We start from the raw sequence: 21,477 nt of genomic DNA, 5'->3' as shown, positions 1-21,477 counted from the left end.
GGTTATACAGAACTTGAGGACATTACCTACATGTAAATGTATAAATAATTATAAATCTGTTGTGTTTTCTTTAACAATGTCAGAAGGAGAGAGGCACTGAGGCACCGTCTTCCGCCCCCCGACGCTCCTGCTGTGCCTCCTCCTTCTGACAGGAACTGCCTACAGAACAAGCATGAATGATGCCTGAGTGGACACACGCAACTCACAAGTTCCTGGCTCTGTCGGCTCCTCTGCAGAGGGTTTCCCTAAGAAGGTGGACCTAGCAGGGTCACCAGGGGACGGGGAGCTGTGCCTCACGGCCCTCACTTCGTCGGAAAAACCCTCATGCAGAGTTCAGAAACTTGTGTGTTGAGTATGTCGCTGTGAGCCTCCACCATTTGCTGGTGGGTGCAGCCTGAACTGTCTAGAGACAGACCAGACCAGCTGCACAACACAGACACTTCAAACCTGAGGACAAAAACTAAGAGAACAGAAAAAGGAAAGGAAACTTAGCTTACAACCATGCAGCGCTACAGGAGACGGCAGCACTGCAGAGGTGAGGACCGGCACCTGTTTGAAAGAGACAAATACACACAAACACACACAACAACAGACGAGAAACAAACACAGAGAGAGGAAAAAGTGGTTATACAGAACTTGAGGACATTACCTACATGTAAATATAGAAATAATTATAAATTTGTTGTTTAACAATGTCAGAAGGAGAGAGGCACTGAGGCACCGTCTTCCGCCCCCCGACGCTCCTGCTATGCCTCCTCCTTCTGACAGGAACTGCCTACAGAACAAGCATGAATGATGCGTGAGTGGACAAACACAACTCACAAGTTCCTGGCTCTGTCGGCTCCTCTGCAGAGGGTTTCCCTAAGAAGGTGGACCTAGCAGGGTCACCGGGGGACGGGGAGCTGTGCCTCACGGCCCTCACTTCGTCGGAAAAACCCTCATGCAGAGTTCAGAAACTTGTGTGTTGAGTATGTCGCTGTGAGCCTCCACCATTTGCTGGTGGGTGCAGCCTGAACTGTCTAGAGACAGACCAGACCAGCTGCACAACACAGACACTTCAAACCTGAGAACAAAAACTAAGAGAACAGAAAAAGGAAAGGAAACTTAGCTTACAACCATGCAGCGCTACAGGAGACGGCAGCACTGCAGAGATGAGGACCGGCACCTGTTTGAAAGAGACAAATACACACAAACACACACAACAACAGACAAGAAACAAACATAGAGAGAGGAAAAAGTGGTTATACAGAACTTGAGGACATTACCTACATGTAAATGTATAAATAATTATAAATCTGTTGTGTTTTCTTTAACAATGTCAGAAGGAGAGAGGCACTGAGGCACCGTCTTCCGCCCCCCGACGCTCCTGCTGTGCCTCCTCCTTCTGACAGGAACTGCCTACAGAACAAGCATGAATGATGCCTGAGTGGACAAACACAACTCACAAGTTCCTGGCTCTGTCGGCTCCTCTGCAGAGGGTTTCCCTAAGAAGGTGGACCTAGCAGGGTCACCGGGGGACGGGGAGCTGTGCCTCACGGCCCTCACTTCGTCGGAGAAACCCTCATGCAGAGTTCAGAAACTTGTGTGTTGAGTATGTCGCTGTGAGCCTCCACCATTTACTGGTGGGTGCAGCCTGAACTGTCTAGAGACAGACCAGACCAGCTGCACAACACAGACACTTCAAACCTGAGAACAAAAACTAAGAGAACAGAAAAAGGAAAGGAAACTTAGCTTACAACCATGCAGCGCTACAGGAGACGGCAGCACTGCAGAGATGAGGACCGGCACCTGTTTGAAAGAGACAAATACACACAAACACACACAACAACAGACGAGAAACAAACACAGAGAGCGGAAAAAGTGGTTATACAGAACTTGAGGACATTACCTACATGTAAATATAGAAATAATTATAAATTTGTTGTTTAACAATGTCAGAAGGAGAGAGGCACTGAGGCATCGTCTTCCGCCCCCCGACGCTCCTGCTGTGCCTCCTCCTTCTGACAGGAACTGCCTACAGAACAAGCATGAATGATGCCTGAGTGGACAAACACAACTCACAAGTTCCTGGCTCTGTCGGCTCCTCTGCAGAGGGTTTCCCTAAGAAGGTGGACCTAGCAGGGTCACCGGGGGACGGGGAGCTGTGCCTCACGGCCCTCACTTCGTCGGAAAAACCCTCATGCAGAGTTCAGAAACTTGTGTGTTGAGTATGTCGCTGTGAGCCTCCACCATTTGCTGGTGGGTGCAGCCTGAACTGTCTAGAGACAGACCAGACCAGCTGCACAACACAGACACTTCAAACCTGAGGACAAAAACTAAGAGAACAGAAAAATAAAGGAAACTTAGCTTACAACCATGCAGCGCTACAGGAGACGGCAGCACTGCAGAGGTGAGGACCGGCACCTGTTTGAAAGAGACAAATACACACAAACACACACAACAACAGACGAGAAACAAACACAGAGAGAGGAAAAAGTGGTTATACAGAACTTGAGGACATTACCTACATGTAAATGTATAAATAATTATAAATTTGTTGTGTTTTCTTTAACAATGTCAGAAGGAGAGAGGCACTGAGGCACCGTCTTCCGCCCCCCGACGCGCCTGCTGCGCCTCCTCCTTCTGACAGGAACTGCCTAAAGAACAAGCATGAATGATGCCTGAGTGGACAAACACAACTCACAAGTTCCTGGCTCTGTCAGCTCCTCTGCAGAGGGTTTCCCTAAGAAGGTGGAACTAGCAGGGTCACCGGGGGACGGGGAGCTGTGCTTCACGGCCCTCACTTCGTTGGAGAAACCCTCATGCAGAGTTCAGAAACTTGTGTGTTGAGTATGTCGCTGTGAGCCTCCACCATTTACTGGTGGGTGCAGCCTGAACTGTCTAGAGACAGACCAGACCAGCTGCACAACACAGACACTTCAAACCTGAGGACAAAAACTAAGAGAACAGAAAAATAAAGGAAACTTAGCTTACAACCATGCAGCGCTACAGGAGACGGCAGCACTGCAGAGGTGAGGACCGGCACCTGTTTGAAAGAGACAAATACACACAAACACACACAACAACAGACGAGAAACAAACACAGAGAGAGGAAAAAGTGGTTATACAGAACTTGAGGACATTACCTACATGTAAATATAGAAATAATTATAAATTTGTTGTTTAACAATGTCAGAAGGAGAGAGGCACTGAGGCACCGTCTTCCGCCCCCCGACGCTCCTGCTGTGCTTCCTCCTTCTGACAGGAACTGCCTACAGAACAAGCATGAATGATGCCTGAGTGGACAAACACAACTCACAAGTTCCTGGCTCTGTCGGCTCCTCTGCAGAGGGTTTCCCTAAGAAGGTGGACCTAGCAGGGTCACCGGGGGACGGGGAGCTGTGCCTCACGGCCCTCACTTCGTCGGATAAACCCTCATGCAGAGTTCAGAAACTTGTGTGTTGAGTATGTCGCTGTGAGCCTCCACCATTTACTGGTGGGTGCAGCCTGAACTGTCTAGAGACAGACCAGACCAGCTGCACAACACAGACACTTCAAACCTGAGGACAAAAACTAAGAGAACAGAAAAATAAAGGAAACTTAGCTTACAACCATGCAGCGCTACAGGAGACGGCAGCACTGCAGAGGTGAGGACCGGCACCTGTTTGAAAGAGACAAATACACACAAACACACACAACAACAGACGAGAAACAAACACAGAGAGAGGAAAAAGTGGTTATACAGAACTTGAGGACATTACCTACATGTAAATATATAAATAATTATAAATCTGTTGTGTTTTCTTTAACAATGTCAGAAGGAGAGAGGCACTGAGGCACAGTCTTCCGCCCCCCGACACTCCTGCTGTGCCTCCTCCTTCTGACAGGAACACAGACAACTCACAACTTCCTGGCCCTGTCGGCTCCTCTGCAGAGGGTTTCCCTAAGAGGGTGGACCTAGCAGGGTCACCGGGGGACGGGGAGCTGTGCCTCACGGCCCTCACTTCGTCGGAGAAACCCTCATGCAGAGTTCAGAAACTTGTGTGTTGAGTATGTCGCTGTGAGCCTCCACCATTTACTGGTGGGTGCAGCCTGAACTGTCTAGAGACAGACCAGACCAGCTGCACAACACAGACACTTCAAACCTGAGAACAAAAACTAAGAGAACAGAAAAATAAAGGAAACTTAGCTTACAACCATGCAGCGCTACAGGAGACGGCAGCACTGCAGAGGTGAGGACCGGCACCTGTTTGAAAGAGACAAATACACACAAACACACACAACAACAGACGAGAAACAAACACAGAGAGAGGAAAAAGTGGTTATACAGAACTTGAGGACATTACCTACATGTAAATATAGAAATAATTATAAATTTGTTGTTTAACAATGTCAGAAGGAGAGAGGCACTGAGGCACCGTCTTCCGCCCCCCGACGCTCGTTGCTGTGCCTCCTCCTTCTGACAGGAACTGCCTACAGAACAAGCATGAATGATGCCTGAGTGGACAAACACAACTCACAAGTTCCTGGCTCTGTCAGCTCCTCTGCAGAGGGTTTCCCTAAGAAGGTGGACCTAGCAGGGTCACCGGGGGACGGGGAGCTGTGCCTCACGGCCCTCACTTCGTCGGAAAAACCCTCATGCAGATTTCAGAAACTTGTGTGTTGAGTATGTCGCTGTGAGCCTCCACCATTTGCTGGTGGGTGCAGCCTGAACTGTCTAGAGACAGACCAGACCAGCTGCACAACACAGACACTTCAAACCTGAGAACAAAAACTAAGAGAACAGAAAAAGGAAAGGAAACTTAGCTTACAACCATGCAGCGCTACAGGAGACGGCAGCACTGCAGAGATGAGGACCGGCACCTGTTTGAAAGAGACAAATACACACAAACACACACAACAACAGACGAGAAACAAACACAGAGAGAGGAAAAAGTGGTTATACAGAACTTGAGGACATTACCTACATGAAAATATATAAATAATTATAAATATAAGAAAGAAATAAGAAAGAAAACGTTGCTTCAAACCATGCAGGATTACAGGAGACGGCAGCTGTCTAGAGGTGAGTTTGTGTGATTCTTTTTCTGTCAGTGAACAACCTAAAAACAGGAAAAAAGAAAGAAAACTTACCTTCGAAATCTGTAGGGTTGTTTCCTCTGAGACATGTTGGAGTCTGTAAACAGCTACTCCAAAAAGGATCCAGGTGTTTCAAAATACTTCTTTGGTGAACGTTTCAATTCTGCTAACATAAATGCTGCAACTAATGAACTAAAATTCATTGCTTTTCACCCCTATTTATAGACTTTTGCGGATCAACGCATCAACGCATCAAAGGACCAAATTTGTTGTAAGATTCTAAATATATGTGACGCCATCATCCTGTAAGCTTTGGAGCGTGATGTCACAGGGGCGGGCCACGCCCCCCACCGCCATGACAGTAGGCCAGACTAAGGATACAGCTGCAGCTACGGTTCGTTAGCAGGGAGTTAGCTCGCTAGCTTCTATCTAAATACAATATAGCATGTCCTGACTGCGGGTTTTGGAAACAAATTAAAACGTACAGCTCTACTATCACTTCCAGCATAAATGAAGACCGAAAACTAAACAGCAGTGACGTTTGTAGGGTTACTGAAGTTGGGCTAGCTGGTATATAATGATGTGCTATGTGACCGCTAGCGACACAGCTATGTTAGCATAATATAAACAAGCTAACTTTTTTTCCACTCGATAAAAATTAACGTGAGTGTTCTCGGTGGTCAGGAACAAATATGGCAGGATGACATTTTAAAAAAAAGTAATTCAGAGTTGAATTTGCAGGACGGATGTGACTAGGGTTGCCAACCGTCCCTTAAAAAACGGAATCGTCCCGTATTTAGAAACAAAAGTACACGTCCCGTATTGAGCTAATAAGGGACGCACTTTGTCCCGTAATACAGTGAGAATCAAAAGTAGTCTATAACTTTTAATGGAATTAACACTTTGTTTGAAAACATAATTCCCAGCCCCTCTCCTGCTTTGTGACCAATGAGCTGACAGCACACTTATGACAATTCGAGTATGACAAGTCAGATTACCGCTCATCTCATTGGTTGAGGAAAGGTCGCTTACGGAGAAAATACCGGAAGACAACCGATGACCACAACAACAAGCATGGCCAACAGGGAAACAAACGCCGACACTGCGGTGCAAGTCTCGGACGGCACACTGTGCGTCCATAAAATGAAGGTTATAACAGAAAATCTGTCGCTCGCTCTCTCTGTCTTTCACTCACACAGACACACCACCACATCAACTTTGCTAAATTGCTAATGAAAAACATTGATCAGGCAGCTGTGATTGAGCAGCAATGTAAATCCAACTATTTTCACGGTTGTTGTGGTCCTGATAATTTTGTGATGCCACATGGAAAAGGCTCGGATGAGCTTTCCAAAGTTCTACAAGTTGTGCCTCCATCGCTTGTGTCCAGATCACACGCTGCACAGCTGTGCTGCAACGTCTTTTTCACCGACGTTTACGTGTTTGCGCGTGAGCAGCTGCGGTGACACCCTCACGAGCGATTGATGATCGGGAGCTGGTCGTGAGGTGTTAATCGCTTCTCGTTACCCCACGTATACTACACGACGCACGATGAAGGCCAAAATCGGGCTGATCACCAAATCGGTCGCACGACTCAAAAATCGGCTCAAAATGGGCCAAAAATCGCACAGTGTGAGCCCAGCATTAGAGCAGCAATGTTTGTTCGCTCAGAGAAAGAAAAAAAAAGGCTGCAAAAGTACAGGGAGGAATGGGAAAAGGAAAACACCTGGCTGGAAAAGTGCACTATAAAGCGCACTGCACTGTGTGCTGGCGCACTTTTTCCATAGGCATGCTTCTATTGGTGGGCACATGAAGAACATGAGGGGCATGAAAGCTCGGGGAACCCTTTACCAATTTTTTGTCCGCCAGGCCACGGCAAAAGCAGATATGGTATGTAAACACTGGTTTGTTTTTTTTAAACCCTCTGGTTAAGGTTAATATGGGCATGTGCAGTGAATATCAGGGCTATGTGGCCAGAAGTGTAATAATATAATTTATTTTGTGTAATAAACAACTGCAAGGATAGATGATTACAACAAATAGATGACTAATACATAAAAGTAATACATAGATGAATAATGATGATGAGTTAAGATGCGTAATCATGGGAACAAGTGGGTTTACAAACAGGAGCAGCTGATTAGCATTAGAAAAGCTGAAATAATACCTCAACTGAAGCCAACTGTACTAAATGCACTAAATGTGCACTGTTACAAGAATATTTTTCGTTCTATTGCTTTCTATTAATTTATATAATTTTAAGTTAAGTAGGACAGAGTTCTTTTAAAGAAAGATTTACTTATATTCTCAAAAGTTAAGCATGACAGGCTTCTGTTTAAGAAAGAGACCTGTTTTACTGTGTTAATGTTGTCATTGTGAGCTAAAAATAAATGGCTAAATGATCATTTGTTTCCCATATGGTCATATCACAAAGAATATGCATCTGCTTAAATCAAGTTCAAGTCAAATGGTTAAAAAATAATTTCACACACAAAAAAAGAGCTACCACACTGGGAAGGGTGAAGACAACTGGGTTGCCCGGCCCTGGCCACGAGGTGTCCCTTATTTATTTTTCAGGGAGTTGGCAACCCTAGATGTGACTCAGCTTTCACTGAAACATGAATAGTAACCAACTAACTTAGAGGCTGCCAGAGTGGTTTTGATGCCCCAAATCATTATTGTCTCTTCATTAACAGAAATAAGAATGGCAGGATGCTGTAAAAGGACCAAACTTCAGCCAGCTGAACAACTGAGATAATCCATCCACAATACGAGGTTAGTCATTCATATACTGCTGCATGGGCTGGGCTGTAGTTACATCCTAAGGTTTTAAAAACTGAGCTTAAATAAATGATTAGCGGTAATAAAAGCCGAGGGAGGTCAACAGGGATCACTGACTGTTTTAGGAGCTTTTTGAGATCAAATAGAAGAAAATACATAACATTAAACATGTTAACAGCACAAAAGCCATATTAAACGCAGACTACTTTAGACCCGGAAGTAGGATTCGTCGCGTCATCACTGAACAACCGGATTAAAAGGCTTTTAGTGTTTGTTTGTTTTTCCAATGCGCTGCAGTCATAGATAATGAGATAAAACATGCTAATGTGTGATGCTGCTGCTGTAATTTATGCACATTTCTGCTGCCAAACAATAATTCCAGCAAAAATTTAAGTAGGTATGACGGTTTGCCACTTAACTTTGCCCATCAGAGTATGTTTGTAGCTGATATTCATAAAGCCAGTACTGTTTGACACTTCTTTTTACCCACTAAAGTGTGCTTGTAGGTCACATTCACAAAGGTAGCATGTTTTGGCACACAATTCTTCCTGTCAGAGTATGCTTCTAGTTATCAGAATCAGAATCGTGTTTATTGGCCAAGTATATGTGCAGACACATACAGGGAATTTGGTTCCGGTAGATGGTGGCTCTCAAGCACAGCAATGTAAATCACTCTCTCACACACACACACACACACACATACACACACACACACACACACACACACACACACACACACACACACACACACACACGTCTATATATACACATTACACATACATACACAAAGCTGTGTAAACCAACTATAAATAACGGATCTAAACTTATATACATAAAATACAGAAATGAATGAGGTGGAATGAATACTACAAAATGTACATAAGGTGCAGCTGCAGTCTGGCAGTGGGAGCAGTGTGACAGGTCAACTGTTAAGAAGGGAGATGGCGAGGGAAAAGAAACTGTTCCTGTGTCGGGTGGTCCTGGTCTGCAGGCTTCTGTACTGTCTGCCAGAGGGCAGCAGATCAAAAAGTCTGTGTCCAGGGTGTGAGGGGTCTGTGATGATTTTCCCTGCCCATTTCCTGGTTCTTGAGAGGTACAGATCCTGGATGGAGGGCAGGGGGGTGCCGATGATCCTTTCTGCTGCCCGTACAGTCCGCTGCAGTCTGCTCCTGTCCTGTTTAGTGGCTGCTCCATACTAGACTGTGATGGAGGAGCACAGGACAGACTCAATGACCGCAGTGTAGAACTGGATCAGCAGCTCCTGTGGAAGACTGTACTTCCCCAGTTGTCTCAGGAAGTACATCCTCTGCTGGGTCTTTTTGAGGATGGCGTTGATGTTGGTCTCCCACTTCAGGTCCTGGGAGATGGTTGTACCCAGGAACTTGAAGGTCTTCACAGTCGACACAGGGCTGTCTGATATGGTGAGGGGGAGCAGAGTTGAGGGATGTCTCCTGAAGTCCACTGTCATCTCTACAGTCTTAAGAGTGTTCAGCTCCAGATTGTGCTGACTGCACCAGATTACCAGCCGCTCAACTTCCTGCCGGTATGCAGACTCATCACCATCTTGAATGAGGCCAATGACAGTGGTGTCATATGCAAACTTTAGGAGTTTGACAGCCGAATTCTTGGAGGTGCAGTCGTTAGTGTAGAGGGAGAACAGTAGTGGTGAGAGGACACATCCTTGAGGGGCACCAATACTGAGGGACCGGGTTTCAGAGGTGATCTCCCCCAGCCTCACTTGTTGCTTTCTGTCTGTCAGGAAGCTGGTGATCCACTGACAGGTAGCTGGTGACACGCTGAGCTGGGAGAGTTTGGAGGAAAGAAGTTCAGGCACAATGGTGTTAAAAGCTGAACTAAAGTCCACAAACAGGACCCTGGCATAAGTTCCCGGGTGGTCAAGGTGTTGCAGGATGTAATGCAGCCCCATGTTCACTGCATCATCCACCGACCTGTTTGCCCGGTAGGCAAACTGCAGAGGGTCCAGCTGGTGGCCTGTAATGTCTTTCAGATGGGCTAACACCAGTCGTTCGAAGGATTTTATGACCACAGACGTCAAGGCGACAGGTCTGTAGTCATTCAAGTCCTGTGATGGTGGGTTTCTTGGGAACAAGGATGATGGTGGAGTGTTTGAAGCAGGAGGGAACTTCACACAGCTCCAGGGATCTGTTGAAGATGTGAGTAAAGATGGGAGCCAGCTGTTCAGCACAGGTTTTGAGGCAGGAGGGTGAGACGCCGTCTGGTCCGGGGGCTTTCCTGGGCTTCTGTTTCTGGAATAGTCGGCTCACATCCTCAGTGTGTATTCTGAGTTTCAGGGAGGAGGAAAGGGGGGTGAGAGGTTTGGTGGAGGTCGTTGAGTCTGGATTGGGGAGGGTGGGGGTGGTCGTTGAGACTGGATTGGGGAGGGTGAAGGGGGGAGAGGTGGAAGGTGTGTTGGGGGTCAATGTCTGAAGCAATAATAATATATAATAACAAAGGTAGCATGTTTTGGCACGTAATTCTTCCCGTCAGAATTATGCTTCTAGTTTATAATAACAACGGTAGCATGTTTTGGCACGTAATTCTTCCCTATAATAATTATATTTCTTGCTCTTATTAACAAAGGTAGCATGTTTTGGCACGTAATTCTTGCCAACAGAATTATGCTTCTAGTTTATAATAACAACAGTAGCATGGTTTGGCACTTGTTTGTAGAAGCAGTCTGCATGCCAAGGTGCTTAAGTTATACAGCTGTCACCATTGAAGTGATTGGAACACCTGACTATATAAACTTTGACAATGAATTCACTCCATTATAGTTACAGTATATATTTACTGAATATATTTACAGATACATATATTTGACATTTATAGATCCAACAGAACACAGGGAGAAAGAACTGAAAAAGAAACTGTGTACAAATTATGCACATTTGTCGCACAGGTACTTGACCAGGCTGCTCTCATATTGAGCACATCCAAAATGTGCCCATCTGGAACAAAACTCGCACTGCACCTGAAGAGGGAGAAGGGGGGGGGTGTAAGTGTGCTAACCAACATTATGAATTTGATGAGAAAATAATTACTACAGTGGCTTGCAAAAGTATTCGGCCCCTGTGAACTTTTCCACATTTTGTCAGATTGCATTCACAAACATGAATCAATTTTATTGGAATTCCACGTGAAAGACCAATGTCTCTACCAGTCTCTAGCTGGTAGAGACAAACCCTAAAAGACTTGCAGCTGTAATTGCAGATAAAGGTGGTTCTACAAAGTATTGACTCAGGGGGCTGAATAATTACGCACACCCCACTTTTCAATTATTCATTTGTAAAAATTGTTTGGAATCATGTATGATTGTTGTTCCACTTCTCATGTGTACACCACTTTGTATTGGTCTCTCACGTGGAATTCCAATTAAAATTGATTTGTGTTTGTGGCTGTAATGTGACAAAATGTGGAAAAGTTCAAGGGGGCCAAATACTATTGCAAGCCACTGTATATTGCATTTGTGGTTTATTTGTTTTACCATTTCAATCATACTGGAGTCAGGATCGGCTTCCAGCATGGAACAAACGACACAGTAGTCATCAGCATTACCTAGAAACACACTGACGTTCAACCTAACAGTTTTAAACAAAACTGAAAGTGCTATTGCAATACAAAAGCACATGACTCAACTTACTTCGATGTTCTAGCAGTTCGCAAGCAATTTCAGTGCGGTGCAGCCCAATGGCTTCTGGAGTGGACAGCACCCTAGTAACCTCTCCACTCAGAAGGTAGTGTTCGGCAAACTGTAAAATATGTTACAGTAATTGCAATTGATTAACTTAATTCTAGTTAAATACATTAAATACAATTGCTTATTAAATACCTTCAACACTAAAACTGCACAACTGAAGGAGTCCATCTGCTTGTTGTGTGGCAGAGTCTCCATTTTCCAATCCACTCGGGACTCTTCCTTTCCTTTCATCTTCAGAAAATTAAGTTTTTCAGTCTAACACATTTTCCACTGAAGTCATCAATTGTGCAGGGACCTGAAAAATCCAGTTCAAGTCTTCCTCCTTTTCGCCCACGTTTCCTCATATTTAGAAGCAGAATTTGATCCCCTACATTGTACACAACATTTTTGCACTTTTTCAGGGCCCGCTTGGCGTATGCAACCTTTTGCTTGTCTTGTGACTTCGCAATGTTTTCTTGTGCATTTTCTTTAACTGCATGTTGTGCTTCACTTTCAGACTGTACATAGTCACTGTACCTTTTGTCGTCTGGCAGAATGATGTTGGAAATCTAAAATTTTGTAGATATTAGCGATTAAAACAAGATGATATCATATTCATAAAGACATTACTGGGTTTTTTTCTTAAATGGTTTCAATTCTTAGTTCTAACATAGAAAGAATTTGACAAACACTCACCGGCACTTCAGCAGGCACTTCTGATGGAAATACTGCCTCTCTTCCATACATCAGAAAAAAAGGTGTGAATTTTGTTGTGGTGTGTACTTTTGACCGAAGTGAAAACAGGGTGGGCTCTAGATACAGATCCCAGTTATTCTGCTGGTCATTCACCAGTTTTCAGAGGGCTCTAAATGCAGGCATAGAAATATGTAAAGACAGTAATGAAAGTTTAATTAGAAGTAAAGAAATTAATAAATTATTAAGTAACAATTAAGTTTGAATAACATAAGTAATGTTATTAAAAACTGTTAGATAAAAATTAGGCATACCTTTTTATGTTGTCATTGGTCTTTTCATCTAGACCATTGGTCTGTGGATGGTATGCTGCTGTGACACTTCTTTCAATTTGCAATAACTTGCAAAGATCAGAGTTGAGCTTCAACAGATAAGGAATTATACTTCTTATACAAGCACACAAGAAAAAAATCTTTGACCCCAGTGAAGTAAAGTTAAAAAATGTAACTGAAAATTATTTAACACTTACTTCATTCACAAACTCTCTGCCTTGATCTGACAAAATCCTTTTGGGGCAGCCATGTCTATATATAATGGAGCACAAGTGCTGGGCTACCTCAGATGCAGATTTTGTTTTTAATGGGAAAGCTTCAACCCATTTTGAAAAGTAGTCAGTTGCAGTAAGTATATACTGGAAGCCGCTTGAAGTTTTAGGAAGAGGTCCAGTAAGATCTATACCAATAAGTTCCCACACTTCAGACACCTATCAAGGACAAATTAATAATTTGAATAACAATTTGTATAATGTACACATTAACATTGATGGTTAAAATTAGTTGGCAAACCCTCCTGCCTTTATGAATATGAGCTACAAGCATAGTTTGATGGGTAAACGGGGCATAATATTTACCTGAATACACTGCAACGGTAGCACAGCAGTCAGTGGTTTCCCAACTTTTTGACACTGGTCCCATTCCTGAATCTTTAAGGTAAAAATATTTATGGAGTTCACGTAAATGTTCAACATTCTCATTTGTAAAAAACAAAAAACAAAAACACTTAATGACATATTCTCTAACGAACAAACTATTTAGCAACAATAGTTTGTGTGCGTGTCTTCAAATCTCTGCCAGGCCTACAGGTTATTACTGTAATATCACTAATTAACCATATTTATTTTTATTTTGCAAGTGTACAGTTTCTCTTTTAACTGATATCAAAAAATTTGCTTATTTTAAACGCTATTTAACAACAGTACAAACAGTTAATACATACCCATGTTTTAATGTCAACTGTCATACCAAACCAGTAAAATCTGGAACACACTGCATTTAGCGTTTTGTGTGTGCCAGTGTGTCCTCCAATTGGAGATGAATGAAACTCATGAAATATCTTCCTGGCATCATCCATGGTTTTTACTACTCTTCTGGTTCCAACAAAGAGTTCTACATCTGCAGTAAAACAATATATATTTAGAAATTAATTTAACCACATATATGAGTTGTTAGTATTAACAATAAATTACTGACCCTTTTGTTTGAATTTTGAGGCATATCTTCTGAGGTTTTGCCTCTGAGCCTTGTCATATCCTGAAGGGTAGGAGCCCGCAGAAATGAACGCGTAAATCTCTTCCCACTTCTCCATATTTACGAATGTCAGTAAACATTTTCTTATGAGCTTCAATATGTGCAGTTAACAATGCAAATAATTTAACTTATTAAATAACGACATTACCGAAACAGCCTTAAAACACCGAAGCTGCGGACTCAAAAGTGTTGTGCAAATACCACGTGTCCAGTAACTTGACAGCAGACTTCACCAAATCTGCAAATTCGACAGTTTTGTGCAGAAAGCAGATAGCGACTTCACTTTAATATTGACAAACAATCACAAAGGCTTAAAAAATCAAGTATCAACGTCAATAAAAAGTACTAATACTTACTACTTACCTATTCTCCTGCAAATATGACAACGGAGTGGCGTGAAATCACAGCCGGATGCGCTTAGCTTCCCTTTTTGTGTTGTGCGCATGCGCGCACATGCTCAGGAACAACGGGTAGGACGGTTTACGGGGTAGGAGAAATTCCCAAAACACCGGCACGCAAGGCGTATGCAACAGAAGCGAAAAAGAGCACTCATTGCAGGTTAACACCCCCCCCTCTAAAAACATACTAAATTGCTCTTATGGAACACTAATCCGCACATAACTTAAAGATGAATCACACACCTGTCATTGGATCATTGGTGTACATTAACCTTATGTCTATGTACTATTTTTATCTTACAGGCTTGATGTTCGATGAAGGTCTGACAGAAGAACAACAACAAAATAACCATGTCATGGAGGCAGTGGACAGCAGTTGTGTTGGACAAGTGGAGGTTGACGTACCAGCTGCAAATGTGGACAGTGGTGATGGGAGTGACAGTGTCATGGAAGCTGAAGGGCAGACGAAGGATTGTGTGTGCCGTCAACAGGGCAGAGCAGAAATAAACCGACTGTCTGCAGGCGACAATGCCTCCACAGTTTACTGAAACTTTTGGAAAACGAGTAGCCATCATTGTTGACTGTTTTGAGATTCGAACAGAAAGACCATCTAATTTAAAGGCACGCGCACAAACATACTCATTACAAGGGTACACACACCATAAAATACCTCATCAGGATTACACCCCATGGAGCTATTTCTTTCATTTCCAGGGGATGGGGGGGTCGTGCATCAGATAAGCACATCACAAAGAGATGTGGCATTCTTCAAAAGCTGTTACCAGGGGACGTAGTATTGGCTGACAGAGGCTTTGACATCAGAGATGCTGTAGGAATGATGTGTGCCGAGGTCAAGATTCCAGCTTTCACAAAAGGCTACTGTCAACTTGATGCAAGGGACGTTGAACAAACGAGAGCAATTGCCCACCTGAGAATTCATGTTGAGCGAGTAATAGGTGGTTTGCGCAACAAGTTCAAAATGTTACACACTACAATGCCAATCCGATTACTCTTATCATGTGAGGCTGAAGGCACAACACTTCTTGATAAGATCGTTAAGGTTTGCTGTGTTTTTGTTAATATGTGCCCCAGTGTTGTTGTCAAACCAGGGCCAAATGACACTTGCTCCTGTTGAGTATTCTTAAAGCTGTTTTTTTGGATGTACAATACATTGTAAATAGTTGTACTTTGTGTGAAGTTGTTTTTAAAAAACAAAAAAGAATAGTATATTTGTTTGTTTTTCTTTATTATAGATCTATTCACATGTACACAGCAATCACATAAAAATGAAATGCAAACTATTTACATCGCACCACACAGCTGTCATCAATCTTTAACCACAACATGAAACATTACAGGCTATTTAGAGCAGCACGTTGTTTCGAGAAGTATTTCCCAACAAGTTCAGGAAGGCACACTTTACGAAAGAAGTCTTGTGCGTGCTTTAAGCGCGGTTTCCAGAAATCCACAGCAGGGAAGACGCGATTCACAGCAAGGTCTCTCTGTGTCCACACAACGAGGTCACAGTGGTTGGCGCCCACAAAGATGCACGCATTTTTTTTTTTTTCAAAGTACCGTCTCTTGGCGTCTGGGCACAATCGGTCGCGATACAGCCCTTTGTCTTTTGCGCTGATTTTGAGCATGGTTCTGGCAGTCCCGAATCTAATACACCAACACTGTGTGCTTGTTTTGCTTTCTGGCCTACTGACATGGCGCTGCGATCCCACAATGCACTGCGGCGTGACGTCAAGGGAGGGGGCGTGGCCGGCGAGGCGCCATTTTAGCAGGCCAAACAAACGGTTGTAATCAATGGCTGTGTCCCAATTCAGGGTCTGCACGCTTGAAGTACGTGCACTACGCGTACTATAAGTACGAGAAGTGCGGAAGTGAGAGGCTTGTGAAATGGGACGGTCTAGCCGCCGTCGTGCTGCTCAGGTTGCCTAGCAACCATGATACTAACCGCGAGAAATGTTACATACAGCTTTGTTTGACAGAAATGAAGGAGAAATGTTTTGTTGGTCATTCATTTTTGTCATGACATCACTTTGATTAGTTGAGTATCTGAGGCTGAGACCACAGGACTGTAAAACATGATTGTTGGGCTTCATTTCTGTACTGAACAGTCATTTTAAGATTAGCTAGTAAATAACAATTAGCTAATGTTGTTCATGAGACTAAAACCATCTAACTGTGGTAATGTAAATATAATATGGCCAATATTATATGTATTTGTAACGGAGGGAAGGTGATTTTTGCACAGTGTTATTAAAGGAGGAAACCTTCCTCAAAACGGACAGAGCAGTGGAGCAGCCAAGGGAATGCACACGAATTAAAAACTGTATGTCTAAAATATAATTTATTATATTTAAACAGTTAAAAATGTAAAATGAATTAAAACAACCCTGGCAAGGGAACAACACAATAGAAATCAATAAAACACAACATTAAAAATCCAGTGGCGTCCGCCACAATATAAAAGTCACTAAAAATTAAAAATCCAGGCAAGCGGTGCAGAAGGGGGAAACCCAGCGACGTCCTCGCCTTCCTGTTCGTGTTCTCCGCTCCAGCGCGCTAAACACACACACACACACACACAAAAAAGGGCAGCGACAGTAACTACTCTTTTAGCGGCTACCGTTCATTAAAGTGGGATAAGTCAGAAGACTTACCCCGGGTGGGCAGAGCTAATATAAATATAATATAATTATAATTATAATATAAATTCATGCTCCACCGTATCGAAGGCCTTGTAGAAGTCTAAAAATAATATGAAACCATTGCAATTTAAGAGGTCAGAATAATCCAGAATATCTAAAACCAATCTGATATTGTTAGTTATGTGTCTTTTGGGCATAAAGCCAGATTGTGTTTCATCAATAACAGAGTCAAGAACCATCTTAAGTCTGTTAGCTATAATTAGAGCAAATACTTTATAATCATTATTTAGCAAGCTAATTGGTCTCCAATTATCAATCGGTCCGGAATCAGCGTAGTCAAACCTTGATTCATCTTAGTGGGAAGCTGTTGGTTTCCTATGCTTTCTGCAAATACCTCAAGAAGAAAGGGAGACAACTCTTCAGAAAAAGTTTTATATAATTCAGCAGTAAGACCATCCGTACCTGGAGATTTATTATTTTTCAATAGCCCAACTGCATCTTTGACTTCTTCTAATGAGATGGGTTGATCACATAATATAGAATCTTCTTGGCTTATAGATTTAACATTCAGCGATTCTAAGAGATGATTTGCAGCTTCCTGAGAAAATGTAGAGCTATAAAGTTCCTTATAGAAATGACTACAATATTTAGAGATTAATCTGTAATCCTCTGTTATAACCCCATTTATCATTAATTTGCTAATATTATTTATGCTTGAGTGTTTCTTTTCTAAACTGAAGAAATAATGGGAATTACGCTCACCTTCTTCAAGCCATTTAGATCTTGATCTGATAAAAGCTCCTTTTGCTTTGTCTGTGTATAAACGATCTAATTTATCTTGTAATTTAGCAAGGTTCAATTTATCCTCTTCAGTTAAAGTGTCAATTTGTTTATTAGATAACTGTGTGATTTGAGAGATTATATTTTCTTCCTCTAATCTTTTGGATTTTGCATTAAGGCTGCCAACCTTCCTTAAATATTTGCCAATTTCAAATTTTAATAATTCCCAATTATTTCCATACTTTAAATCTTCTTGAGCTATAGACCAAAAGTTTGAGATCAGTTCTTTAAGCTCCTTTTTCACATCGTCTTTTTGTAATAATGAGCTGTTGAGTTTCCAGTATGTAAATTTAACAAAAGAAGAATTAGATAGAGAAGTTAGATTTATTTTAATATATATGGCTTTATGATCTGTTGCTGGAGAAGGCCAAGCACCTCCATCTATGCTATTGCTGTCAAAGCTCTCTGAAACTAACCAAAAGTCTATCCTTGAATGTCTCGAGTTAGAATTGTTGCACCAAGTAAACATTTTGGACTGAGGATATTTGAATCTCCAAATGTCTGTAAGTTTCAGGCGTACCATAACAGCCTTCAATGTGGTATTAATTCTGTTCGAATGTCCTGGAGGAAATTTATCTAATTCAGCATCCATAATACAGTTAAAGTCTCCACCTAGTAATAATTTTGCATTTGGAAATTTATTTAACCAGCTAGATTTTTTTTTTTCAATCGCCAAAAATAAATGATCATTTTCTAGCTTCGTGTTAAACCCGTATATGTTAGTTACAATTAAGACTAAATCATTATATTTTATGACTTGACATATGTAATGACCTGCAGAATCACATTCTGTATGTAAAACATCCCCATTATATCTGTTTTTTAGGATTGATACCCCAGCTGGTCGCTCAGTTCCATGAGATAACCATATAGAATTTCCCCATTGAGATCGCCAAAAACTAACATCATTGATAGTAGAGTGAGATTCTTATAGAAATACAAAGTCAGATTTAAGTTGCTTTGCATAAAGAAAAGTGGCTTTACATTTTAAGTTGTTACGAAGACCCCTAGCATTAATAGAAACAAAAAACAAAGAACACAAATTGACAAAGAAAAGATATGTATTAAAATGTAAATCGAAGTTAAACTTTTTAACCTAACACTGAGATCAGCACTAGAATATGAAAATGTTCACAGTATAGAGTATACGTATAAATAAAACTTTAGACGCCTAATAAAAGCGTAACAAAAAAGTTTTACTTATTTAACAGTAAGTTTGCTTTTTGCTAACATCAAAGAGCAATTTAGACAGCCAAACATTAATATCTATAAATATCAGGCACATCAACACCTTGTAAACAAACCCGAGAAGAACTAAGGGTCAGGGAATATTGAAGAGTTTGTGTGAATTTCAGCACCATTTACAAAGCCGCAACCTCCAACAAAGTAAGCAGATTTCCCTTCTTCACGTGCTTTCTTTATAATGGGCCACAGCTTCAGTCTGTTTTCTTTTTCCTCTCTCGTTAGGTCTTCAGTGAACCGCAGATGATTATTTTGAAGGAAAGTATTGTTCTTGGCAGCTTTCCACACCGCATCACGAATTCTCCTTGAGATGAACCAGATGATGATCCCTCTGGGTCTCGGGTCATTTTGTTTTGGTTTCCCCACTCGATGAGCGATGTCTAAGACCTCTGAAAACTTTTCCTTTTCCGCAGGCAGAACCGTTTGGCATATCCCAATCGCCTTTGCACGCACATCTTCTTTCTCCAACTCCGGTACCCCATACAGTCTCAGATTCCAACGGCGGTTGTAGCGTTCAACTTCAGAGATGCGTTCGTCACATTTCTGTGTAAGCGTTTCATTTTTCTCAACCCTCTTCTCAATGACCATAATCTTATCACTTATGTCCTTTAAATCTGTACGAACTGTTCCTACCGTTTCTTCAATGGCGTCACTTCTGGTGTTGATCAGATTAATCAAAGTGTTGACCGCATCAGCTTTCAGGGAGTCGCCATCAGAGTGTTGGTTTTTTAGCCACTGGAGGCTTGGAAGGCGTAACTGGTAGAGGTGGAAATTCTTCTTCAACCATCTGCTGACACTCCATTTCTTTCATGTAGCTATGGTCGCTAGCTAGCATGCTAGTTGCATGTGGTTTGTCCGAGTTACTCAGCCTTTTCTGAGCAGATTTCGACATGTTGTTGTTATAGAATTTGGTTTCAGATTTAGCAGGTTTAGTGCGCTGATCTTCAAAAAAGTGTTGAAAGTTAGAAAGACGTCAAATAGGTGTTGTAAAAATGCTTTATATCTTTCTAGTGCTGAGTAGGGCTGGGTATCGTCACTGATTTCTAGAATCGATTCAATTCCGATTCACAAGGTCCCGAATCGATTCGATCCACGATTCGATTTAATTCAATTCGATTTAAATCTGGGAAATTTTGACAGTCAGAAATATTATAATTCAGATCAGTACATTTACATATTTTTGTATCAATAAAAAGGAAGCTGACACTCGCAAGACTTTATCACAGGTGTAAGCATCACAGCAGATACCTTTGTGTCAAAGTAGCTGAAGATAAAACACAGAAAAACATGAAGGTGATTTTCCTGGCCTGGGATTTATAAAAATATTCTGCAGTACATCAAAAACGAAAGAAAACCATTAATCAACATATGAACATCACCTCTGAAGTTACAGCAGTTTTATTAGAGACACGGTAAACGTTTTGCATTTTGAATAATTTTAAAAAGTTTAAATTTGTTCAGTATTGAACAGCAGAAATGAGGTTTTCTTTTCGGAAGAATGTAAAAGGGAAAAAAACAGCGGCCGACAGCGCTGTAAACAACAGTAGACTTGTGCGTAACAAGCAAGCGAATAATGACGAAAGGGAAACTGTTCTTGAAGTACAGAGAGAGAGAGAGAGGGGGAGAGAGAGAGAGAGAGAGAGAGCTGTGCATCGCGGTGGAAGCAAAACAGTAAAAGTCAGAGTAAATTCATGACGATTTTATGTGAAGCGTTTGGATCTTCTTTTGCTGCTGGTTTGGTCAATATTGTTTGGAGAGAGATCAAACTAACAGCTTTAGAATCGGCGCATAAAGGGCGTGAACACAAAACGCGGACCCGCCGACAGATCAGAATCAGCGAGCTGTCGGCTTTCAGCCCCGACTGTGAGAAAGGCGACATCTAACTGATTCTGATCCGCGGGTTGCGCTGTGTGTTTAAGTCTATGTGCAGAATCCGTGTTCCTGCTCTCATTTACTGTCTTAACTGTTTGGTGGTTCTTGAAATTTTGTGAGATGTCACCAGAGATTCTGGCATTTTGGACAAAATAAATTTATATTAAAAAATCGATTCAGGATTTTAATGAATCGATTTTACGTTATCCAAGCCAGAATCGATTTTAATCGATGAATCGATTATAAAAACCCGCCCCTAGTGCTGAGAGCTCGAAAAAACACTCCTCTTCACGTCGCCATCTTGCTCGGCCCCCACCAACGGTTGTAATGTTAGATAGCACAACCGGGAAGGGAATAAGCTGGAAAATGGGCTCTCTTTTTATTCGTTCCCCTCCTGGAAGCAACGTGAGCGAGCTCATGTATCGGATGTTACCAAAAGAAGGCGTCTAGATTGGATAGCAGCTGTGAGACGAGCTGATATCCAGTTTTCTACCATCCCCAGATATCTGTTGGTGTGCTCCGTACATTTTCATTCAGGTAAGTTCTAAATAAGTTCATATTACTCTTTATAGCCTATTAGTTTTATTTGCGACGCGCTCTGAGGTCATAGCAAATTAGAACAACAAACGCTCTCATGCCATTGGCAACCAGTA

At 42.1% G+C, this 21,477-nt stretch overlaps 1 long non-coding RNA gene and 1 pseudogene across 1 annotated transcript; one reads left to right on the top strand and one right to left on the bottom strand.

The window, feature by feature from the left end:
* Window positions 1–12,541: 12,541 nt before the first annotated feature.
* LOC146718696 (uncharacterized) lies at window positions 12,542–13,272 on the bottom strand. Its single transcript, XR_014918788.1, has 3 exons — window positions 13,140–13,272; window positions 12,759–12,992; window positions 12,542–12,650 (listed from the first exon to the last, which is right to left on the bottom strand). It is a non-coding gene; the product is annotated as an uncharacterized LOC146718696 (long non-coding RNA).
* A 1,448-nt stretch (window positions 13,273–14,720) lies between these two features.
* LOC146718695 (uncharacterized) lies at window positions 14,721–15,427 on the top strand (annotated as a pseudogene).
* Window positions 15,428–21,477: the final 6,050 nt, after the last annotated feature.

The sequence above is a fragment of the Copadichromis virginalis genome, linkage group LG1 (assembly GCF_057382275.1).
Source record: "Copadichromis virginalis isolate Kocher_CV1m ecotype Utaka linkage group LG1, C_Virginalis_male_GT1.1, whole genome shotgun sequence".
In the NCBI taxonomy this organism is placed as follows: Eukaryota; Metazoa; Chordata; class Actinopteri; order Cichliformes; family Cichlidae; genus Copadichromis; species Copadichromis virginalis.
The sequence above is the reverse complement of the archived record's forward strand: the minus strand, read 5'-3'. Positions and strand labels throughout refer to the sequence as shown.